Genomic DNA, 10,290 nt, shown 5'->3' with positions numbered 1-10,290 from the left:
GAATTAAAAATATGCATACAGAAAATCCAAAGCTGAAAAGTCAGTGCTTTATTTTTGTAACATAGGGAATGGAATGTCTATGTCTATCATATTATAATATATAATGAGATTAGACAAATATTATAATACTGTTTATTATGGAATATATTACATGCTGTCTACCTCATCTTGTTTGCCTCTTCTTTTCTCTACTAAGCTTCAGTCCCATCAGCCTTTCCCATTCTTGGTTGTGCTGGGGTCTTCCCTATCTCAGAATTTCTATATACACATCTCTTTTGGGCTTATACGTGGTCCATCTTGATAAAGCTGGGTCCATTTATTTTTCCAGCATAGACTTCTACTATACACTCTCAGAGAAGGTTCTCGTGAGCCACGAATCTTACCACATCTAATGTACTGTATTCTTCATTTTTTGATCTTTCATGGTATAACTTTATTTTCATTTTAAAATTATGTTAGCTTGGATGTTTATTGTTAATTTCCTACTCTACTATAATTTCCATCTCTGCTAAAATGTCTCAAACCTAAGACAAATTACTTCACCATGTATATCTGACACCACTGTGACTGTTGCATGACAGGTGCTGAGTGATATGACTACACAAATTCTCTGATACCACTATAAACCTCAATTAGATTTTCTACTTCCTTTGCTATATAATAAACTCACTGACAGAAAAATGGTAACAACATCATCTTTAGGTTCCTAATGCCGGTAACCATGTTCTCTACATGATAGGGTCTAGATAAATGTTTTCTACAGATCAAATGATATGACCTCCATGAAAAGAAAGGATTGATTGAGGAGCTACAACAGTGTTGTGAAATTCATTGTAGAGTAAATCACTTATGTCTTTGAGACTAACAAGTGTTCTTAACTACTGAGCTCTTTCTCCAGCCCCTTCCCCCTGCCTGAAGATAATAAAATAGATTTTTCTTTCCAAATTAAATTACTTGAGGCTGTCAACTCATTGTAAACATAAAAACAGCATGTAACTTTCCAAAAACATCCTCTAACCTGTCTATAAATGTTAGGCATTCTTTTTCCCTTTATTTGGGATGGCTATTTTTCAATATAACAGAATTTATTAGTATGTAACTAAGGAAACTTAATGACTGAGATGAGAAATTATAATAAATGAAGGGCCTGTGCTTTTTAAATATACAAATCACTTAACATAAGAGTATCACAAACAATGCCAGTTCAAATATCCCATAATAATACCTCACATGTCGTTTTGTTTTTAATGTTCTGACGAAAAGTAAATTAAACACAGGAGCTGCAAAGTAACTGGCCGAATAATCAAATTTCATTTGCCTCTTAACTCAGAGTGAGCTAGATTAGAGAGTAATGAAAAGCCTCCCTGACATAATTTAGTTCCTTCTGGCTTTGATTTTTCCCAAATTGCAGCTTTTCTGAAGATCAGGCATCTGTGGATGTCATGCTTAATCATGGTTGTTTTTAGAACTGAAATCTGTGATTTCAGAATGAATGGTGGGGAGCAAGAGGGGAGTGAGGGATACTGCCTGGGCTTTGAAAGCCTACTGCATATAAGACCTTTAATTCTCTGATGAGGGCAGGAAGCTTGATTCCAAGAATTAGGAGATCTGCTCTGGCTTTATTTTCAGATGATCTTGAAGAAACCCAGAATTTAGTGAGAAATCGTCTCAGCTACTTAAGATGTAGCAACTCATACAGGCTTCCAGTGTTATGGTCTCCTTTAAAATTACTCTCAGAAGTTGTCATCTGATGACTGAGGGATTCCAGACCTTCTCAAGACCACATCTGTACTGATGCTTAAGTGTTGAGATGACTACTGCCCTGTAAGCTAGCAGGAAAGTGTGACTCTTTACCTCTCTAATTAGGAAGGACCCACACCCTAGTGTTTTAGTGGAGGGGTCCTTGAAGCTCTTTTGAGTTCTCCCATGGGCTCTGTGTCTTTCCTTTATTCAAGGAATTATGCTTTTAGAATAGGGTACTTTTTAATTGTCTATTCACCAAATATTTATTAAATCCATGGTCCACATCTAACCTGGTAATAGAATTTGAGAATACAAAGAGATACATTTTATGCAGCCTACTTCAAGATAAGAGTCAGTCCTGCAAAAACAGAAAGCAAATGAAGAAACAGAACAGCAGTCTAGAAGAAGGGTGTGAACTACACAGACAAGAACCAACAATGTCTGAGGCAAGGGTGAGCTATGCCTTCGGAAGACTGGGAAGATAGGGTTTTTTTCTGAGCATGGTGAGGACAAAGTCAAGTAAAGGCATCAGAGAAGAAAACTTCAGGCAGAAGAAGGGGTTTGGATGAACAAGAAACCAAGAGAGATTTACTTGTCTATGGGGTGGAGAATTAAGTGTTTCTTTATAGGAGATTGGAAAGGAGTTGAGAGTCATCTGGTCCCTTACATGACTTACACTGGACTTTAAAGCTTATTCTAAATTTAATGAGAAATCATCCCATTTCTATAATGGCTGAGCCTCTTTCTCTTTACCAGTCATAAAATATGTATATAGTTCCCTTTTCATTTCATTTCCTCTCAAACAATAATTACTGAAGACATGCCATGCATTATCAGAATTCTGTCTTCTTGAAGTTAATGTCTGTTGAGGAGGAGACTGGGCAGCAGCCTAACAATACACAGGCTAAAGTTCTAGGGAATTAAATTAAACAAAGAACAGAACACAAAACACAAACTTGGAAGTAATGTGAAGCCAGTTTTGACATACAGACTGGTATGTTACCTGGCTCTCTTTCTCTGATCTCAGTTTTACGGGAGACCCTTTCTCAGACCCATCTCATGATGGTTTAGACTCTCATTTCAGAAAACTGAACACAGTGTTCATTCACTGTGATTTCCCTCACTCCCTTCAGAGAAATAAAGAAAAACTGGGCTGTATTATTTCATTAGCGTAATCCTTCATTTGATATGACAGCGCTGACCCTTGGTCATTCTTGCCCAGCAATGTACTGATGATTTGAAAAGTACTGATATGTTGTGCAAGAAATCACCATGGAGGGAACTGATCTTGATGAGGACATGGGGACAGTATTCCTTAAAGAAGTGGCAGCTGATCCAAGACCTGAACATAATGATCATTAATCAGGCTCAGCAAGGAGGGAATAAATGAGGCCAGGATAGCCCAAGATGGGGAGGGGAAGGGAGAGCATTACAGCACTCCCTTTCTAGAGATGTCACAAACATACATCAGAAGTTTGCTCAGGGGACACGTGGTTGCTTAGTGAAAGCTCTCATAAGTCCTGAAGAAAGGAAAATAATAGGATTGCTTACTTTTTTGGGGGGGTGGGTCTACTTAATTTTCAGTAGAAGCAGAGACTTTAGAACAAGAATGGCCACAGAAATTATAATTTAACCTCCTATGCAATACCTAAGTAAACATTTGCTCAAGAGTTGAAATGAATTACCTAAAGTCTCACAAGTTAATGCTATGTTTCTTCATCATTAATCCAAACCTGAAATGGATACAATTGACATCTGGGTTATATTTGAGGAAGATCTTCCATCTTTATTACTGTTACTTATCTTTGTGTCTGTCGTGACACACATACTCTCTTATTTCAACCTAGAATGTGAGACTGGATGTTAATGTTTCAAAATGTGACTACTATTGGCTAATACATGAACTTCAAACTGCAAAAAAATACTTGACAGGCAGAAGTTAGATATTTAAAAGCCTGTATATTTTGTTGAGAGCAAGAGCTCATGAAAATTGTGTAAATATGAGCACAAGTACCCTGTTGGTTGTGGTATATGCTTTTAAATTATTGAAATATAAAATTGGAGGTAGATAATGAGGGTTTGGGGGATGAACAAACAAAAACTAAAGGAATTGGCATAGAAGTGAAGATACACATATCTACATGCACACAATTCTTAGTGAAAGTCTCCATTTATTTTCAAAATTATGCATAAGAGATATGTCATAGGCTGTTTATAATGGTACTGTGTATTACAATGAAAACTGAGAATACTTCATGTCCAGCAATAGGAGAATGGAGAAATTGTGGAGCATTACTATCTTGTAATGAATGCTGGCTTATGCAACAAAGTTGATAAAATTCACCCATGATGGGTCAAGTCAGAAAACCAAATTTTAGTAGGATACATAAAGGTACTATCTTTTGCATCATAAAGTATACTATATTCTAAGTGATACCATGTATTGTTTTAGGGTCATACATTGTTGGTAAAGGTAAGTAAGAGGTATACCTGCTTGGTAAACACTGAATTTATATAGCTAAGAAGGTGGGCTTGAAGCTTTAACAGTATATGTAAAAAATTTATTATTTAAGTTGAGGGTGTTATATACATAAAGTCCTTGATCATTATTGATTGTCTGCTTGTTTTCAATATAAATATTGTATCTTGTATACAATATGTAAATACTTTTATGTGTCATACAATATACATTTTCAACAACACATAACATTTCCTATCATGCACAAGACACCAGAAGAAAAAAATATATAACACAAGAATAACATGTAAAAACATTGAGGCAGCATTTACATAATAATTAGGCAGGACTGGTGCAGTGAAAGCTGGGGACTTTCATTGTAACCTTCAGGCTTCTTAAGGATCCACTGACTCTATACTGCACAGTTCTGTATGTTTCCAATTACATCACGGTCTAGGCTATAAGTCTGCAAATATCTTTTTGTAAAGGCCTGTCTATTTGCCTTGACACTGCCAATAAATGATGCCAAGTTTCAGAGCCCTCAGTTATTGAAGCTGTAGACCCACATGAATGTGCCTTTAAGGCTCTGCTCTGCCATAGGCCCGGGGGAGGATGAACTTCTCCTGAATCTCCTAGATGTAATGGTTACTGGCAAGCCTGGAACATGAGCTTGGCATGTGTCTGAATAATTTCTGTCTCCATTAAATATCATCTTCTCCTCTTCATATGTCTAATATCCCTCTGCTCATGAAAGAAACAATTATTGATGCCAGTCCTAAGCTACCAGATAAATTAAGATACTATCTCATGAATGGTAAATGGATTACATCTTCAAATATGATCATAACTATAGTTAACACATAGATATATCTCTGAGAGTCAGAGTCCATTTGCCTTTCTCAGCTCCCTAGTAAGTACTTTAAGACATGTGATCTTTGTCATGTAGAGTTTACTCATGAAATTTAGTGGGTAGAGGCCAGTTATGCTGCTAAATATCTTAAAATCCAGACAGCTTTCAAAAATTAGTGATACTATTGGAATAGTCTAAGCTGAGGCTCCTGTTTTAGTCCACCAAGACAGGCTTTATTACTGATCTAATATGACTGACAAAGAAACAGGTTTTGAGGGCTTATATCCTATGCACAAAATAAGTGAGGCTGATTCCACAAGTTTGATCCTTAACTCTTACTGTTGATTCATTGAATTTGAAGAGATTCTTTGTGAAATACCATATATCAAGTGAACTTTAAAATGATGCACCAACTAACTTGTCAAGAGGTCAGAATCAGTGTTTATGAATCACTTAACATGCAAAGAGATATTTTACATCTTATTCTATCCATTGTAATTGGTCTCTTTTGGGGTACCAGTGCATCTACTTTTCTAATCAGAAGGCTGAGGTTCACAGTGCTATAATATTATGTTCAAATGCTTAGTTGTCAATAGGGGACAAGAACCTAGATCTACGTTGGTCTGCCTGTAGAACTCACTGGTTTGTTATGGTGCGTGATCCCATTTTCTAGGCAAGAGCTATAGCTTTAGAAGGACTGATAAATTTTATTCTTATTTGTTTTTGATGCAGTTTTTCTGAGAGGATAATCTCAAAGTGTAGATGAGATCCACAAAACTAGGGGTTATCCATGGGTCTTCAATTCCATAAATTATAATTCCTGAAGGTATAAGTTAGTAAGGAGAGGAAAGCCAAATCTGGAGTAAATTAATTCTGTTTTGTTATTCATTAAGACAGTCACATTTATTTGAGTAAACTGCAGAATATATTTTGAAGAGATGAGACTATAAAATTGTTTAATTGTTAAAATAAAAATAAAACGCTCTTTTTGAAATGTATTATGAAAGAATGGGACTTCTGAAATTTATGGTAATGAATAGAACTATTGGGGCATAGCCATTAGGGAGAGATGAAATTTATATTACTCGAAGGGGAAACGTTTACATAACTTCTTAATGGGCCTGCCATTTATGATTCAATAGTTCTTTTCCCATTGATGAAATAAATTGCATTTTTCATTACAGACTATTATCTTTCCTTCCTCTGATTTTGTAAGGTTTCTATAATTTACCCTATATTAAAAACGAATAATAAATGAGTTTAATAATGTCTCTAAGGTTCTTAGCACTTTCCACCCTATTTCGTGGCACTATTTAAAAAAAATCAGTGCAGGCAGTCTTCCTAAACTGAGCTGTAGAGTCATTTCTGTTTGACCTTTGAGAGACCAATTAATATTAAAGTGGCAACATTCAGTTCTTTGTGCTCTGAACTTATTGGTAACAGAATTAGTATTTCAGTGAAAGTTGTATTTCATATAGTTAACACTATTATATTGTATCATTGTCATTTCCTTTTACATGAGATGGGCTTGAATTTCACTGTTTAATATATTAATACTAGGCCTGCCTATGTTACCTGAAAGGAAAAGAAACATCTTCTCTTTGACCTGCATTAACCTGTATTGAAACAGTCTTCCCTTAGGTTGAGACATATACCGCTCCAGTAAGCATAAAACAATGACCCATTATTCTATAGTTTATTATATTTAAACATGCCACATTTAGGCAGTAGAAGACAGATATTAGAGATATTGACCTTGACTTCTTTCCTCCCTAAAATATATTGGATATTAGCAGAGATAACAACACTGTAAAAGTATCACTGGGATTTGTTTGGTAGTTGTGTTCCTCAATTTTGTTAGCTACTAGAGATCATAGGCAAAGGAAAGTGTTGGTACCCCCTCCCACTGTGATTGATACCGATGGTCTGAAAAAGTGATGTTAAGGCATAAATGAACTCATTTCTATGGGATTTTCATCTTGCAAATGTGGTTGCATATTATGTGTGACTAAATTTTAGCAGTGGTTTCAATTAAATCTGTCTGTGTGTGGGGGGTAGGTGTGGGTGTTACAACAATAAAATATCTGAGGCTAGATATTTGTAAGTGAAGAGGTAAGGTCAAGTCATGGTTCTGATGGATAAAACATTCATATATCATGGCATCAGAATCCTGAGACTAAAGCGCTATTTTTTCTTTAGAGACTCGATCAGCTCTCATGAGAGACAAAGTTCTACCACTGATCAATATTGCCAAACTTCCTGCCCAAGAAGCTTTGTCTGATAATGTCAAAGTATAAGTGAGTCATGGCAACTTCCACTCTGACTTTTCCAAATACTTCCTATCTCCCCCACATAATGAATGTTGTCTGTAGGCCTCCACATGCCCCACTTCCACTTGTTTCCTATCATTTCAGGTTCATCTCCTGCAATTCTCTTACTCATTTCCTCATGATAGCCAGTTGGTCTCTCAGGGATTTCTGGGGTCTGTCCCATATCACAGTCTACTACTTGACATTTCACTTTCTGTCTTAGTAGCCTTAATTATCAACTCTTAAGTTGATACACCATAGAGCCATTTGAGCAGGAAGTCTTGATTGAGGATTTCCTCACTCAGATTAGCCTGAGAGCATGTCTGTGAGGGATTATCTTGAGGGTTAACTGAGGATCCAATGCATTGTTGGGAGCATGATTTCCAGGCAGGGTGTCTTGGATTGTACAAAAAAGCTAGCCAAATATGAGCCTGCAAGAGAGATATCTAGCAGCATTTCTCTATTTCTCTGCTTCAACTTCCCTCAAAGACAGGCCTTGACCTGGATACATAAGCCAAATAAATCCTTGCCCCTCCTGAGGTGCTTTTTGTCAGAATGTTTTATTCAGCATGAAAAAGGAAACTAGAACACTCTGTAATGTCTCCTACCTCCTTATTCTCTGCAACTCAAATGGAGTATCACTTTTCTAGAATGATCTTCTATGAATGCATTGTTTTCTATATGAGATTTTAAAATTTTCTTCTCGGATAGTAGCATTCATTTATAACACATTAATAAGTATAAATTTATCCATCCTTTATTTTGTTAGACTTTAAATGTACCAGGAAAACAACATTCTTCCTTTATTTCTTTGTGACCAATATCTATCCTTTTAGTTTATAACTTAGAAAAGTTCATCAAAACACATTGTTTGAAATAAATAAATGGATGTTCATGGAAATGTAAAGCATTATGGCTCCTTCTTATAGTGAGGGAGAACCCTAACCATCAGGGTTTAACCACAGATTATAAATGACCAGAGAAGTTAACATTTCTGCTACTTGTTCAGGTCACCATAAAGCACAACATTCTTCAAACATTTCAATGTTTAAGTAGGAAATATAGTGACCAATGAGCCAGATATAAATTTTGACATCCTTAAAAAGCCCATTATTGCTGTGGCACTTCTAAGTTTGTAAACAGGTATGAGTCACAGCGAAGGTACTCTATGGGATTCTTTAGGATATGATTTTGTGTAGAGAAAAGAGTAGGGCTTATATTGAACCTAGAAACATCAGTACTTGTCAACCTACATTGTTCAAGTTTCTTTCTGTCTTCCCATCTCTATCTTATTAGAGGCAGTCTCTGGCTTAAAATTCGCCATGTAGCTCAGACTGGTGTCAAATTAGTGGGGATCTTCCTGCCTCAATCTCATGACTACTAGATTTGCATGCATGAGCTACCATGTCTGACTTACATCACTTTTTTAGCCCTTTCAATGGCTGTGTGAAAACACAGATCTGCTGAGGACATGGTCTATCAAATTCCACTGGCTCAAGAACAGCATCAATAGAATTAATATAACAGTTTTTTTGGCAACTTTATATTCATCATTATTTTATGAAAACAAAGTAATTTGCTCATTTTTTTTTATAAAAATGGGAACTGCAAGCATGTGGGAGAGAATAGACACCACTTGTAACTCCAGCCATCATTGAATTCTGACCCTGGACTTTGTCATATTTAATGTTGTATCTCTACCACTTAGTGTAAGGTGGACACTTGAAAGTTTGATAAAAATTATCTATAAGTTACACATGTCAACAATTTGCTATAATTTTCTTGCAAGCATAAATTTGTACTTAAAATATAAGCCTAAAGGGACACCTTGTCTAAAGAGAATAACAATAATGAAGCCAACTGAATGTTGACTTCTTCTTGTCATCATGGATAATTCTAAACAGTATAAGTGATGAAATGGTCCTCTTTCAGCCAGACCACTTCCAGACCCCATAAATTAAGAGGATACCATATAGGTTAATTTCATCCTGTTTTTTAAAGTAACATCCTACCCAAAGCTGTTTCCAATCAAAAGTTTTTAATGACACAATGTTCATGAAAGTTTTTGGCAATCTCATGATAATTTTGAAACAATTTCTCATCTTTGAATCTCTCTGAGGATCTAACCTTAAAAGTAACATGAAATACACATGAAGATTGTTGAGAAATATGGTTCATTGTAACACTATTTATTACAGCATAAGTATAGACCTAGCCTAAATGTTGAACTCTAAAGAAATGAGCTGCTTAATAATGGTGCCTTCATGAGACAGACTGTCATTAAAATGACATTTGATCATTTGAAATGGTGTGTGGAAAATGCTGCACTTTTTGAAGTGGATCTGAATGGGAAGCATTTCCTAGATGAACATATGTTCATTCACTGGAGCATGTGCAATGGAGAACACATAAAATGGAAATCAGGAAAGGAAATTATATAGTTTTCTTGAGATGAGCAGCAGGAGATATTCAAAAGGTACAAGTCTCTCTTAGAGTGTATGAAGTATTCCTGATGACTGGATGTAGCATTAGAACCCAAGATTTACGTGCAAACCATTACTCATGAGTTGTGTCGCAAGCATAGTTATGGAAAATATAAATATGACACAAGGAAACAGAGGCCGTTAGTGGGTAAATTGCAGTGTGCAGTTCCTTATTTTCAGTGATGTGGGGTCTTCTGTTGTTTTTATACAAGAACTATGCCAGTTTCATAGTTAGCGGTGAAGTCCATTTTAGCTTTATGGATTGATACTACTCTTTCCTTTAAGTGAACCAAGAATGAATTTATTATTACTTGGGTAATATAGAGGCAAAATGAGGCATCCTCATCCAAGAAATGAAAAGGCCAGCCAAAAAAGCAGAGTATTGTGCTTCTACCAATGGGGTTGTGTCATTAATATCCACTAATGCTTTGGTTTCCAATAGTACCT

The sequence above is a fragment of the Cricetulus griseus genome (genome assembly GCF_003668045.3).
Source record: "Cricetulus griseus strain 17A/GY chromosome 1 unlocalized genomic scaffold, alternate assembly CriGri-PICRH-1.0 chr1_1, whole genome shotgun sequence".
Taxonomy (NCBI): Eukaryota; Metazoa; Chordata; class Mammalia; order Rodentia; family Cricetidae; genus Cricetulus; species Cricetulus griseus.
Note: the sequence above shows the minus strand (reverse complement) of the source record.